The sequence below is a fragment of the Eleutherodactylus coqui genome, chromosome 6 (assembly GCF_035609145.1).
Source record: "Eleutherodactylus coqui strain aEleCoq1 chromosome 6, aEleCoq1.hap1, whole genome shotgun sequence".
NCBI classification, from domain to species: domain Eukaryota; kingdom Metazoa; phylum Chordata; class Amphibia; order Anura; family Eleutherodactylidae; genus Eleutherodactylus; species Eleutherodactylus coqui.
The window spans coordinates 75,342,475-75,359,006 of NC_089842.1; positions in this window are offsets into that span (position 1 = coordinate 75,342,475).

Consider the following 16,532-nt stretch of genomic DNA (forward strand, 5'->3'; position numbering starts at 1 on the left):
CTTGTCTCATCCGCGAGAGAATTTAAGCCGGGGTCGGACTGGCGACAGGAATCAAGTGTCCAAATTCGGGGTGTCTTTGTTCTTTTTTTTCTTGCTTCTGGGCGATTTGGTAGAACTTGCCTGCTGCCAGGACTCAGGAGGCGTCAGCCTGGGAAGCTGGGGAAAATCCGGGAGAGGGAGCCAGGACGGGATATCCATTGGGTCTAGCTCCAGGAAGGCCCAAGAGTCCCTGAGATCCTCTGGGGATCTGATGGAAAGTCTGCGGCCCTTGTGGGTGATACCCAGGCCGAAAGGGAAGAGCCAGGCGTATCTTATGTTCTTGGCTCTAAGGGCTTCCAGCAGCGGGCGAAGGAGGCGACGCTTTGTCAGGGTAGATGGGGCCAGATCCTGAGGCATCTCCGTATCTTAAATCCTTCCGGGATCTAGCAGCCTTCAGGATGTCAAAGGCGTCTTGGAAGGACAAAACTTTGCAAATGATGTCCCTGGGAATATCTGTGGGCGAGGAGGGGGGGGGGGTCTGAGGGCCCTGTGAATACGTTCAATCTGGACCGAGTTGGCTCTTTCCGCTCCCAATAGAAGTTGAAAAATCTCACCAGCAACTTTGGGGAGGATATCCATAGCCCAGGACTCGGGGAGGCCTTTAATGCGGATATTGGAGCGCCTGTTACGGTTCTCCAGATCTTCCTGCATTAGTAATGCACGGTTGAGATGATCGCGCTGTTCTTCTAAGGCTTTGGAAAGGGCAATCGAGTGGTTAATGACAGAAGCTGTAGAGGTTTCTAAGTCCTCCACTCTGCGCCCCATGTGCTTGAGATCGTCCTTTATCTCGGCCAGATCGGATATAACAGGGTGCAGGGCGCTATTAATCAGCTCCCTCATGAAGCTTTTAGTGATTTCTTCTCTTCCCTCCCCGTCGGAGAAATCATCCCCCTCTGCCTCCTTACTGTTAGAAGCTGCAGCATCGTGGGCCGGCGCCATCTTGGTGAGCGGGTGGGGAGAGCGGGCGCCGCGTTCTTTGAAGAAGCGCTGCATCTCCGTCTGGTTTTTTTGAGGACGAGGGGTTCCCTGCAGGTCTCCGGTCTTTTCTCTGCTGCTCTTCCGCATGTCCGCTCAAAATAGCTGCTGTCGGGTCCGGGAAGGGTGCCGTGCCGAACGGAGCTCTCTGCTCAAGCGGCCATCATGTTCAGCGGCCAGGCTCCGCCCCCCGACTGTGTCCAGTTTTGGGCATCACACTTTTAAAAAAGACATAGACAAACTGCAGCAAGTTCAGAGAAGAGTTACCAAGATGGAGAGCGGTCTGCAAATCATGTCCTATGAGGAACGGTTAAAGGTTCTGGGAATGTTTAGCCTGCAAAAAAGAAGGCTGAGAGGAGACTTAATAATTGTCTACAAATATCTGAAGGGCTGTCACAGTGCAGAGGGAGTGGAACATGTTACCACAGGAGGTAGTGAGTTTTCTTTCAATGGAAGTGTTCAAACAAAGGCTGGACAAATATCTTGGAGGTCCCTCACAACTCTACCATTTTATGATTCTATGATTGTATGAGCATTTTTAATATAACCCTATTGCAAAAATGATTGTCTGTCAAAAATGCATGCCTTAAAGTGAAAAATAACTGGCCCTCAAAAGGTGTCCAAAGCCTTCAAATATCACAGTATAACCCCAAGTCACTTAAATTTCAGGGATATCAATCTGTTCAGTTAGGAAGCTGCTTTGGTGCAAACAATTTCACCTGCTTTGGTGCAAATGAAAGGGACAACTGGAGCAATGAAAAGACAACAGCAAGACAACCCCCAAAAGGAGACAATTGCTCTCTTCTTATTTTTCCTGGTTCATTCTTCTTTAGTTTTGAGTTTGCTGGTGTTCTTGCCACTACTGGTACATGAGGAGGTACCTGCAGACCAATCACGTTGTAGATGTTGTTCTGCTCCTCCAGATATATACTCTTATGTGCTGTTGCATGATGATTTGCTGGGTCCCCCAGCACAGGCTCAAGAGCATGGAAGAGATAGCAGGACATGAGCCATTACATGAAGAGAACTGGACCAGGCCAAAGAATGGCATCAACCCAACATCAGGACTGATATCTGCTCCTTTGTACAGGAGGAACAGGAGACATGCTGCCAGAGCCCTACAAAATGACCTCCAGTGGGCTACTAGTCTACATGTTTCTAACCAAACTGTCAGAGATGAAGATGGCATCATGGCCCAACGTCCTGTAATGGGACCTCTGTCACAGCCCAGTACTATACAGCTCGATTGGCATTTGCCAGCGAAATTTTTTTTTGATGATTTGGAATCCAGCCAGTGGTTTTTCCTCTTACTATTGATGTTTTGTTATTTCGCTCTCAAGAAATTGCCCATTTTATATCAGTACACAATTTTCAGCTTGAATCTTTTGTTCATCAAGATCCAATGTGTGATTTAAGTGTTCCCAACATTTTTTTGAGCAATATATTTTTATTAGGCCTTCTCAAAGTTCTGGGTCAAATACTATACCATCGAGAATGAATAATGATGTACAGATGTAGCATACGTTAACTTGACATTGAACCCATTGATAATAGCAATGTACTACAATACTGTAAATACATTATCATGATGCACCAGTCATGTTAACGATTGCTATATCCAGTGTCGGACGGAAATACCTAGGACCCACCAGTTAAATTTATTTTGAGAACCCACTAAGCAGTTACATGCAAATATTACCTGTCTGAGATGTAGTGTGTATTGTAGGGGGTGAACATGCCGTGCACCATTCATGTGGGGATGATGAGGGCCCACTCTTGACTCAGGGCTGATTGGGGATTCACCTGTTTCCCTTTTGGACAGTCAAAGCCTGGCTACATCTTTAATATTGATTTCCGTTTAGTCCTGTGGAAAGGTGTGGGAGGATTTCTCAGTCTGACTCCTGAGACCAACAGAGGTCTTCTCAGAAGTAATGCTAGTGGTAAAGTGTTGGTGGGATGTCATTTATACATACACATCTACAAACCTGGTACTTGGTGACTACATTGATCCCCACAGGAATATAAGAACCTATTATAGTCATTTGTTGATACTTAACCCCTTAAGGACATAGCCCTTTCTTGATTTTTGGTTTTTCCTTCCCATTTTCAAAAGAGCATAACACTTATTTTCGCCTTAATGTAGCTGCCTAAGGGCCTGTCTTTTGTAGCAAAAGTTGTATTTTTCAGTGTTACTATTTAGTACCATATATATAGTACTATATAGTGCCATATAATTCAGTGAAAAACATAAAAAATTTATAAGTGGAGTGAAATGGGAAAAAAAAAACAATTCTACAATGCTTGAGAAGTCATATTTTTACTGTGTACACACTGCGGCAAAAATAACATGATAACTTTATTCTGTGGGTCACTACACTCACAACAATACCGAATTTAATTATTGTAGGGTTTATGTTTTTTTGCTGTACTACTTTTAAAAAATAAAGTATGTTTGAAAAAAATAGTTTTCTGCCGCCATCTTCTGACCATCATATGTTTTTTTATTTCAGTTGGTAAAGCTGTGTGGGGGCTCATTTTTATGGGAGGTACTATAGTTTCTATTGGTACCATTTTCGAGTGTATATGACTTTTTGATCCCATTTTATTAACATTTTTCTTTGAGGTGGGGTGACCAAAAAAGTGCAATTCTGGCATTGTGTATTTTTTTCTGACAATGTTCTCTGTGTGGGATAAATAATACATTACTCTACTTTTTTTTTAGTCCCCTTATCAGACTTCAACTTGCGATCGTTTGATTACTTACATCATATACTGAAATACTTCAGTATTGCAGTATGTGGTATTTCTGATAGCATTCTATAAAGACAGACCACAGGCCCATCTTAAAAGGCAGAAATACATGGCAGCCCTGGGGTCATTCAGATGGCCCCTGGCTTCCATGACAACCAAATGGCACCTCGTTATCTTATTGACAGTAGTATGCAAATGGTTAACAGCCACGATCAATGTGAATGCTCATCGTGGCTGTTGCTGTCAGGTGTCAGACGTCAAGGACTGCCGGAACTCACTGTGTATAGAGTGGTATCAGCTTCCAATTCTGCTCCATGCAAACACCGATGTTCCCAGGACGTACATGTAAGTCCTGGGGTGTAAAGGGGTTAATAAGCTTTTGTAGGATTACACTATGATGGCCTATTGGATCGTATGGGTCTGACTCTTAGCAACCCTACTGATTAGTTAGCCATTTAAAGGGGCTACAGTGCTTAGGTGAGTGTTGTGCCCTCTTCATTGTTGGCATTGCTTCATATATCTGCATATCATACAATTAGTAGAGAATATGTTGGGTATTACAGCGTTGTCCCATTCACTAAGCCTTTGGACTTTATTTGATCAGGGGCATTACTACATAGACTACTGTTATATACTGCGCAAATCCCATTGCTGTTTGCTAGCTAACATTCTGGCACCTTCTGCATCCATGTAGCCATCATGCCATGTCAATAGACCTCCTGTGCAGTTTTCAGCATTCTGCACCTGCAAGTCAAAATTTAATTCCTCTTTGGTCCTGGTTTCTCCTCGTATTCACCTGTATTTGATGCATTGATTAGTTCTCTTATATATATCCTGGTATGTTCCTTATTCCTGGTCTGGTGATCAAGGTTCTAACTCGATCTATTTTCTAGTCTGTTACTTCTAAGACTATGATTCAAAGTCTGCCTCTCCCTGCCTTGCCAAGTCAACTTAGCTGCTCCACGTCTCAACAAACCAAGTCAGCTATGATACTCCACACCTTGCCAACCAATTCAGTTATGCTACCATGTATCCCAAAAAATAAGATACGGTCTTATATTAATTTTCACCCCAAAAGAAGCACTGTGTCTTATTTTTTGGGGAAGGGTGGGGGCTTATACTCACTTGGTCTGCGGCGTGGTGATGTGGCTTTGAATACTCTGCCTCCAGCAAAGCGAGCGCTGTGATTGGGTGTGATGTGGATGAACCAATCGCAGCCATTCAGTGATGTCATTCACTGAATGGCTGTGAATGATCAAAAACGGTTCTCCACACTTTACAAAGCCCAGTCTTCACTGTAATTCTACCTAGCCTCGTCTCCTCAGCTGTGCTGCCAAGCCATACCGCAGCCGCTAATGAGGTCATGACTTCAAGGATCCTCCAGTACCTCCTGCTGGCATGTATCATAGCAAATACAGTACATAGGACCTCTAGTAACGACAGTAGTGGGTCTCACCTTGTTGCCAGATGCCACAACTGCAATAATGCAAGAAGCATCATACAATGTTTTACTTGAGCAGTAACCATATTTCAGATCCTCAACACAAAGGACAACTTACAGGATAGAGCTACACTACCACAGTGTTTTATTTCCCCGCAATGAGGAATTCAGCACCCAAGTTGTTTCGTTTTGCCCTTGGGCCCTGCCTGTTGTTATGCCCATTGCTTCTGATAATGTTTTCCAATACAGAAATTCTTTATAAATATATGTAACTACTATGAAACTTGCCACAAACAACATGGCTCATCAAACCTGCAACTGTCCATTCTACTGCCGATATGGAAAAAGCAGGCAATTGGTGAATTCTGCTTTAGGATTTGAACCTCTGCCGAGAACCTCTCTCATACTGCAAAGATAGCCGGGAAGCAGGATTGCTGTGGAAACCCCTCAGAAAAATATATGGTTGCAGCAAAAAGTTGCTCTGAGTCTGAGAACAACACTACCAGAGAAGCAGTATCTCTTGAGAAAGAGATGGGTGCTGTAGAGGATATTTGGAGCCTGTGAGTCCTGAGGTATCTAAGGTAAGTTTGGAGGCAGGTATTTGCCAGCTGGAAATGAAAGAGGGAGATGACAGTGGCTGTAAGATTTTTCCCTATACCACTGCACCAAGATGGGTCGATGTTCAGCGTTGACAAGTAATGAAAGCATCCCATATACAGAGGATGCAATTCAAACAGGGGAACAGATAGCTGTTTTGGCTGTATTCCCATGTTGAACACCAAGTCAGTTGGCAAGACGGGACAATTGTCAAATTTAATTCATTGCAAGGATATGGCTTGATAAAAGATCCCAGGAGAGAAGATAACATATTTGTAAGACACTTGTGCATTATTAAAGATGGAATAGTCTCTGAATTACAAGACTAGAGTGAGCGAGAGGGTCTAGTTTACATGAGTAGAGGACCCAAAAGGAGCTTGGGGTGTGGCTGTCTGTAGGTCAGAAGAGCCAGATTTTTTCCCAAAGAAAAAAGATTGGCGCTATGGGGAACAATGAACAAAATTGGTGGCACCAAAGACTTTTGGACCACCAACTGATAAAGTACATCCAGACTGGGACTTATTAAGTAATGTCAATTGTAAAAACAAGAGTCAACTAGAGGAAAACAAGGGATCCTTGCCAATCATACAAGAAGATAAACCAGTGAGCAAGTGAGATCATAAGGGCATGGAGGAAGAGTCGTCTGTTATGGGGGGACTCCCACAGAGTGTCCAAGACTGGCATTGAGTCAAGAAGTTGTACCTCAGTGAGTCTGTGCCAAAAGAGGCATCTGCGCAGGTCTTCCCTAATCTCAGCCTGCAATTTAATCCCACTGCTTTCATAGAAGATAGACACTTAGCTTTGCCTTTTTATAATGCTGGTGTGGGAGCTTTGTATTTGTATTGGCATTTAAGTAAGTTTAATTGAAAAGCAATTGCTTTAAGTAAGCATCTGTGTTTAAGGCAAGCCATTGGAGATGACGACAATAGTCAAAGAAAGTGAAATGTAATTGATGGAATAGAGAGAGAGAGAGAGAAATTAGTGATATTGTGAGGACACTTCAGTTCTTACTTCTGATGTGCTCGAGAGCAAAAAAGAGCTGAGCCCTCTCAACATCTGTAGGTCCATGCTACTCAAGTCTTTGACCCAAGTTCCATCGTATTTACAAAGACTGTTCGGTAGTTGTTGTCTGAATTAAAGCATTCATTTCAAGTGAAGAATGTCAACTTTAATTACTTCCCATCAAACAACATGGTTTGTCAAGCCTGTGACTATCTGTTCTACTGCCAATATGGAAAAGGCAGTCAATGGGAAAATTCTGCTCTAGAATTTAAACCCCTGCCGAAAGCCTCCTTCATGCTACAAAGGGTGCCGGAGATCATGATTGCAAGGGCATGGCTTCATGGTAAAAGGGGTGTGTCCTAAATGTAACATGGTACATAAACCCGTGTAAATTAAGCAAACTATTAGGCAGTATACAGTCAAATGGCAGCGTCTAAAGATGGGCCAAACACATCATCCATCAAGAGCTACTGTGCTGAGCTGATGCATTTTAAGACTGTCTAGCCTGAGTTTACACTAAATAATAGAGATGAGCGAACGTACTCGGTAAGGGCGATTTCGCAATCGAGCACCGCGATTTTCGAGTACTTCACTACTCGGGTGAAAAGTACTCGGGTGCGCTGTGGGGTGGGGGGTTGCAGAGGGGAGTGGGGGGTAGCAGCGGGGAACAGGGGGGAGCCCTCTCTCTCTCCCTCTCCCCCCCACTCCCCTCTGCAACCCCCCGCTCACCCACAGCGCCCCCGAGTACTTTTCACCCGAGTAGTGAAGTACTTGAAAATTGCGGTGCTCGATTGCGAAATCGCCCTTACCGTGTACGTTCGCTCATCTCTACTAAATAACTCTTAGATAATGTTAGTAAATCTGCCCTAATATGTATTACAAACAGCATTTCCATTTTTGGTACATATTTGATGAGATGACATATCAACTAATTAGAAAATAAAAAAAAGTAACCGTTTCCCATTATATATATGAGTCTGCCCAGAGGCCTATGTAAAGTATAAAACGATTAGATTCTCTTAAAGGAATAACTTAATGACAAATAGCAACAACCTAAAATAGACAAAGAACAAGCAAGAGCGGAGAGGCACAATCGGTTTATTCAAGATGGGGGACAGAATCTTAGATTATGTGGGTTAAAGAAGTTCTATCCCTAAGGTGTAATGCCGCTGAGTTTCAAAGTGAGTGAGCTTTCTCTTGAGTTTGTTTTCAATCACTTTTATCTGGATTGACAGCATGGAAACTGTCAATCTCCACCATTTATCCTCTCCTCAATGGAGTAATCTTCAGGGTGCAGAAACATGAAACTGGGGGGGCGTCTGTCATTCCCTTTGGGATTTGCAATCCTTCCTTCCTTCTGCACCGTGTGTGCTTTTTCTTTTTTTTTTTGGTCGTTTGCTCACAAAGAGGAGATGATCAGCTCAGAAAGAGTCAGAGATTTTGCGAGGAACATTAATAATTCATGTGCCTACAGAATGCAGCCGGCTCGCTCTTATCAGCAGATAATTCTGCCCAGAACAATCCCTGATTACATGTGTTTATTGTGCCCTCCAATCCCCTCCGTAACCTTCTATACAGAGATTTATTATTCATCAGCTACTCTATAGCTCACTATATAGATAGTGTGCATGACACCGTCATACTACATTCATGATGTAAAGAAAGTCTTCCTTCCCTAGGTTGATGTATGCGGCTCATTAAAACACAATTGCAAACAAAACGGAAAATCCTAAAAGGCTGATACTGCTTGTCTTTCCAGGATCCTATAGTGTTTAATAGGTATTGCTCAACTAAAGTAGCACTAATGCTGTATAATATAGTACCTATTACAAGAGATGTAATCTTAAATGTCATTGCTGTGGGGGTTGGGAAGTGTTAGTTTAATTCTACTTAGAGAATGCTTCATTGTGATTTCTTAAGGGGCCAGTCCATCTAAAACACATTTTTTTCATTCATGCACCCTTGATCTGATTGGCTGTCACACTCTGGGGATTTCCTATGTAGATTGTAGTCACTTGCATGCAGTGCAGCCTCCTGTCTGATGCTTATTAGGTACCATCTGGGTTCTGAGATTTCTCCCCAATGACTTCTTTATTCTCTGCTAACATTCCCATGATGCATTAGCATAGCATCCCATGACCAGCTAGAAGAACAGTACCATATCTGCCTGCCAGGAGGACAGTGCCATTACTATGTATATACTATATTCACCTAAATAAACTGCAGACCATAATTATACAGTCATGGAAGATGAGCTGTGATCGCCTTCATTATAATTGTGTAACAGGAGCCTCTAATCATTAGCAGTAACTGTGATTAGTTTAATTCCCCCCTCTGAAGAGCTTGTGTGGTAGAGTGTTTGAAATATCATTACATAGTAATTATGCTGACTGAAAAACAGACTTCTCAAGTCAACATAAAGCCAAGTAATTATTAGCTGGTCAGAATGAGATCACATGACCCACCAAGAAGTTTTATTTAGAAAGAATAACTAACTAAGGTAATACTAGCCAACTTATATATGCTTGGGAACAAGTTATAGAATTAAAGGGGTTGTCCCGCGCCGAAACAGGTTTGTTTTTTTTTTGCATAGGCCCCCCGTTCAGCGCAGAACAAACCCAAGGGATGTGTTGAAATTTAAAAAAAAAATTTTACTTACCCGAATCCCCTCTCTGCAACTTCTTCCTTCTCTTCCTCCAAGATGGCCGCCGGGATCTTCACCCACGATGCACCGCAGGTCTTCTCCCATGGTGCACCATGGGCTCTGTGTGGTCCATTGCCAATTCCAGCCTCCTGATTGGCTGGAATCGGCACATGTGACGGGGAGGAGCTACACGATGACACGTAGAAGGGGGCGGAGTCAGAACGCCGCTCGTGCCCGACCGACCAGAAGGAAGAAGACCCTTCTGCGCAAGCGCGTCTAATCGGGCGATTAGACGCTGAAATTAGACGGCACCATGGAGACGGGGACGCCAGCGCAGGGAAGGTGAGTATATAACTTCTGTATGGCACATATTTCATGCACAATGTATATTACAAATTGCATTAATATGGCCATACAGAAGTGTTTAACTTAACTTGTCATCGCAGGACAGCCCCTTTAATTTAAAAAAATCTACAGGTGTGGCCTGAAGAGTTTTTTCAGGAATGCTTTGGATAGTTCTTCAATATCCGATTGATGGGGGTCTATCGCTTGGGAACCGATCAGCTGCTTGAAGTGGCAGTTGCAATCAGGTGAGTACCATGACTGCTTCACTGCATACCAAGCAGAGCACTGTACATTTCGTAACAGCAGTGCCTGGTATAGCAGTTCAATCGCATTCACTTGAATTAGACTTAACTGCTCTCAGGGCACATGATGAATGAACGTGACGTCACCGGTTTGAGAAGAGACCTCAATGCTGCAATAGCTGATCGGCAGAGGTATTGAGCAGCTGATACCCACCAGTTGGATATTATATGACCTATCCTAAGGATAGGTCACCCATACCAGTGTTTTGAAAAAGCCTCTTTAACATCTGTTTTTAAATCAAATATTGAATTATATTGTAGAGGGCTTGACTGGTTCAAGCAAACAGTAATGGAAGCAATAATGTTACAATAGTGCAGTGTAGAAGAGTTCCTGTGAGTTCTAGTAACAGGAGAGAGGCTTCACCGCTCTGTACACAGCAACCACTCCGGACGCTGAAGCTCCACATTCCCTTGCAGGGACTCCTGCTGGGGGTAAGGTTATGTGAATAAGTTGTAGCACTGTATAAGTGTCACCCTTTGCTGGCCAGATGGCACTGCCAGGAAAGAGAGAGGGAGAGATGCAGTCAAGCGCTGGTTCAATTCCCCGCTTCCCTGCCTGACCAGCAGCATGGAGCAGAGAGAGTGTAAGAAGCGCACAGTGCCTTGTTACCAAAGCCCAGGTTGCTGGGGAGGCTCCACCCCCTCTACTGATGCAGCGCTGACCCAGCTAGCCCATCAGTGCTGGCCACACACGCAGGAAAAAATGAACAGCGCTAGGCCACAGATAAGCTCTGCCCACTTCCCTGAAGTGTGGGAGAAGAATTCTTGGTGCAGAGGGCACAATGAATATTAAGAAAAGCTGCTGCATCACAGTTGCAGATGCACCTTCAGCAGGACAGCAGCACGGACCAGCAAGCCAGGTCTTAAAGTGGTGATGGCCGTCACAGAGGGACTTTGTAGTGGGTAGTTTCCCTCTGTCGAGGGAGAGGTAAAAGGGCTCTGATGACCTAGGGGCCAAAGAAGGATGGAGAGGCCAAATTGCTGAGGTGAAGTGTCTCGCAGCTCATGGCAGGAGAGGGAGTTTCTCCCATGAGCTACCACAGTAATGATGCAGAAGACATGCACTGGACGCTTTAAAAGGCCTGTGAGACTGGGATAGCGCTGACAAAGAAAGAAGAGAAAGGCAAAAGCAAAATGTGTTCTAAATGAGTGGGAATATACTGCTATTCCTGGGAATGCATAAAGGCAGGAGGAATCTAAGGAACCTTCTTGCGTTTTTTTGCATATGTGAAAAACAGAGTGAATACATGCACGAAAAAAAGCAAGAAGGTTCAACAAATTTGCATCACCAGTCTGTGTCCCTTTTCTTTCTGGCTCCTGGAGCTCAACGGAATCTCATAGTGTCATCAGCCCCCTCCCCCCCTCCAGGAAGTTGTTCTAGACATTGGACTTCCAGTGCCTAGTGGCACATATGGCTTTCGCTGCGTCTTTGTTATTCCTTCTGGAAATTTCTGATTAAATTGACAGCTGTTTGTTTCCATTTGGGGGGTGTCTCTATAAAGCCTGACATTCTCCAATTATCCACACTGTGTAGAGAGGGGTCCCCTCGTTGATGATTGCAGATTATGTAATTGTAACACTAAAGGCTACAGTTCACAGGAAACTGCCAGATTCCACCCTTTTTTCACTGTGAATAGATCAAAAACGTTTATTGTTGCCTCCACCCATTCTCTGCTTGATTACTTCAGCTCACTACTAATTGGTTTTCCCCTGACTAAACATTCCCATCTTCAATCCATCCTGAACACTATAGCCAGGCTTATATTTTTGTCCACCTGCTACACTGATGCCTCCACCCAGGACCAATCACTACACTGATTATCTGTCCAATATACAGAAAAATGTATACTCCTCACTCTCATCCATAAAGCTCTCCAGAGTGCTATTCCATCCTATATCTCTTGCCTCATCTTTGTCTACCATCCTACCTGACCTCCCTGCCAATGATCTCAGACTAAGTTCTTCTTCATTCCAGATGAGCCACTCCCCTTTTCAAAACTTTTCCTGAGCTGCACCAGTTCTCTGGAATGCGCTACCCCAGGCAATCAGGTTAATTCCCAATGCCTAGTTTTATTGATGCCAGAAGAACACATCTTTTTAGGGAGGCTTATCATATTCTCTAGTATAGTTCTTCTAATTTACCATGCTTCTATATTTGCCCCTTGGGAAATTTATACAATAATGTACTTATCTGCATATACACAGATACAGGCTGGTGACTGACTCATGCAATTTTATATATACTACCCTATTTATATAAAATATGGCTTGACCATTGTACAGATCAAACATTGCTACCTCATGTGTAACCCCTATTTCCTCATAGATTGTAATTCTTGTGAGCAGACCACTCACTCCTATGGTTTGAACTGTCTTTTGGTTTAATACTCCTATGTTATATCCTACTTGTCTAAATACTGGCACTATATAAGTAAAGTAAGTATATAAGTAAAAATTGTTATAAAGAAGGGTATCTCTCTTTTAGTTGGCTTTCAGGGACCCGTAGGCTTGTAACTGCATCTCCTTTCACCACAAGTCCACTCACTCTACTTAGCGGTATTTATATGCCTCAGGGCACCCAGTAATCACTATGCGTTGGACACTCTAATGCAAAGGCAAAGGATGTCCCACTGCTGAGACCACTATATAGGCTAGATTCACATCTGTGCCAATTCTACCAAAATTTCTAGTACAAATAGCACAGCATGCAGTGCTGTTTTTTTCTGGCAAAATAACAGACATTATTACAGAATTCAAATTAATAAGACAATGATGTCCATCACTGTTGGTGTTTGCCATATGACAGATCCAGCTCTCCCACCTTTTCAATCTTTGTTCTCATGTTAGAACAGAAAACCAGAAATGATTTGAAAGGGTCCTTTTTGAGTACCTTATTAGCCACCAAACCAAAGGGCCCCAAACTATAATGCTTTATTCATAGTACTGGGCTCCCTACATGGAGAAGAGAGACCCTATGGGCCCCCTAGGGCTCCTGGGCCCTGGTGCAACCACATCCCCTGTAGTTACATAAGTGCACCAAACCAATGCTCAGGGAGCCCTGCCTGTAACATTTCTGCACAAAAAGTTGACCAAGTACACCAAGTTTCAGTGAGTTAGCTTGCTTAGATCAAGAATAGAGTTGAGCAAACATACTCTGCCGAGCTTGATGCTCGTTCGAGTATTAGCGTAACCGATGGTGCTCATTACTCGAACGAGCATCAAGCAGTGTTCGACCTCGCCTGTTTTGCCCCCTCCCCGCCGCGACGCAGCGCGTGTCAATGGCAAATTTTTTGTCTGGCAGGGGAAAGAGAGAGACGGACGAAACTAGAACAAAAAAAAAAAAAAGGGGGTCGGCACCCGGCGTCCCACATACAAAAATGCTTGAGTCTCCCATTGTAGTCAATGGGGTTCGTAACTTGAGTAGAGCTCTCGAATTTTACGAAAAGCTCGACTCGAATAACACGAACCCGAGCATTTGGGTGCTCGCTCATCTCTAATCACGAACAGTGGCAACACAAACTTGGAGATTTTTTCGAAATGACCTCTGCAAGGGAAGAATGATTTTTATGCCAATGGCTCTAGTGCCTCAACTAATCTATACACCAAGCTGAAACTTTGCAGAACTTCATACAGGTAGTGTATGAACATCCTGTAAAAATTTCAGCAAAATTGAAGGTGATCGAGCAGAGACCATCTCCCTAATTAGGACAGCTGACATGGAATGACCCTGTAGCAAAAAATGTTTTTGCCAAAAAGACTATGTGTGAGACCAGCTTAAAGGTGCTTTATGGAATAAAGCAGTGGCTTACTCTAAATGAACTTTCCCTTTCTGGGATCATCACTCTGGACTGAGCTGTAACAGATACTGTATAACAAATGAAGTGCATTACTTATTTAATAAAAGCGATAAAATCCATTTAAAATGAGGCTTTTGCTACAAATCAGTGAAATGACTAAATCATGATAATAAAAATCCCATGCCATTGTTAGACAAGTACATAGACATGCAGAAACTATACTGGTTTTAACATCTTAATGTTTCCTCCAGTTCTTTCGAAAGTTTTACTGGCTGTCAGACTTTGATAAATTCTATCAATCTTCTCTCGTTTAACAAGAACATACACAGAGCTTCAGAGATTTATCACTTTAATGGCTCTCCCAAAATATTATTTTACATTCATGTTCACCCAGAAAGTGCTGCAGGGTCATTCTGTACTACAGACAGTCAGTAAAATATTTATTGGACCCAGTAACAAGCAAGTTGGCAGGACAGCTGCATCACTGGTACTTGCAAATGTCCAACACAAATGGGGAGCCCCACAGAGCAGGGGATGTGGCATCGGTTCTTGGCTCGGGGACCCTCTCATTGGAATAAGAAACAAGCTGGAGGATTATGGATCTGTGCATTTCCAACTTGTCACAACCTGCAGAGGAAGCCGAGCAGTTGAAGATGAATAATTTATTGGCTGCCCGTCTCTCGCTAGCTCCAGGCTTGGCTGGGCTGCAGTGCAGAGTAGAGAAAGAGCATTAAACAAGAAGTCCCTATGCATATTTCATGCCTGACCCAGCCATACAGGGCTTGGCGCACACTGACTACATTGGAGAGATATCCATTATATATGGCAGGTGCAGATTGAAGGTGTTCAACCATATAATTTTTATCTAACCATTATTTAGAGGACATGGCTGGTCCGATAAACAATTAAAGGATCTGCAATCTTGTACAAAATATAAAATTGTAAATCTAGAATGATTTTTAGTCTTTAGAGATTGATACATATTGAGAAATGTGACAGATATGCATTACAACAGAGAGCAGTATGCTGAAAACCGTCAGTACGCAAGTGAATGTGTCAATCAAGTACTACGGTGCTTATTAATGGGTCGACTTGTAAGATCAATGGTTGCTCCCTTCACCATGCCTTCCTCATGCCGTTCACCATTGGTGGTGCTGGCTCCCATGGCGCCATGCTTCTATCAATTAATTACAGCACTAGTTACAAGTAAATTGAATTAAACATCTCTCTAGTGGCCAATTTGATTTTTTGCTATGGAAGAGAGAAGTTGATCAAACCTTTTTGCTCTTTCCTTTCTCCCTACAGACAGTATAATGTATAGTTCTTGAGCTAAAAGCAGATGATGTTACAGATCTTCAAAAAAGTAACTTTTCTTATGTAACATACATTTGTTATGTTTAAAGAGGTATTCCGGAACATTAACTACTGATTACCTATCCTCAGGATCCCAGTGATCAGCTGATTGCTTGGCCCGCTGTCATTGCAGTTGGCCAGACAATGTCATAGGTGGTCAGGAAAGGAAGTGTAATAGCCAGTAATGTTGAGCGATTATTGAAATATTTGGGTCGGGACTGCTCAACCCCATTTAACTTTTAACCCCATTAGCTTCACTAAGAGTGAGTGGCTCAGTTGTTAGCATTGTTGCCTTCCAGTGCTCGAATCCTAGGTTCAAATCCAGTCAGGCATAACATCTGCATACACTTTGAAAAACTCCATTCAGATGATGCCCTTGGTCAGATTTGAACCTACAAATGCATTAGTGCTAACAACTGAGCTACCACACCTGTCCATTTTGCTTCAGAGGAGGGGAAGAATGAACATAAAGAGAACATAAAAACCCTTCCAGATGTTGCCCTTGGTCAGCATTGGACCTACAACTCAAGCAATGCTAACAACTGAGTCACCACACTTGTCTGTTTTGCTCCAGAAGAGATGAACAACAAGAATAATCACAAAGGGAACATAAAAATCCCACTCAGATGCTGCCCTTGCTCAGGTTTGAACCTACAACTCCAGCATTGCAAGGCATTAGTGCTAACAAACCGATCTTCTCTGTTCCACTCCAGAGGAGGGGAAGAATGAACACAAAGAACACAAAAAGCCATTCAGATTTTGCTGTTGGTCAACTTCAAACCTACAACTCCAGCAATGCTAACAATGGAGCTACTACACCTGTTCCTGCTCTAGAGTAGGAGGAATACAGGAGGAATAAACACAAAGAGAACACTGAAAAACACCTAGATGTTGCCCTTGGTCCAGATCCCCTGGAGTTTACCAGACAAGTGTGGTGTCTCAGTTGTTAACTCCAGGCATTCTAGGTTCAAATCTGTCCATTGGCAACATCTGTTTTTTATGTTCTCTTTGTGTTTACTCTTCCTGTTCTTCTCCTTCTCTGGAATATAATAGATAAGTGTGGTGGCTCAGTTGTTAGGCCTCATGTCCACAGGGAAGATCAGGCCCGCCGCAGATTCTTCATGGAGAATCCCGCAGCGGGTCCCTCCTGCCCCGCGGACATGAGGCTAAAAATAAGAATGCGGGAAAAAAACTGCGACATGCTCCATTTTAGTGCGGGTCTCTCGCGGGGACGGCTCCCGCAGGCTTCTATTAAAGCCTATGGAAGCCGTCTGGATCCGCGGAAC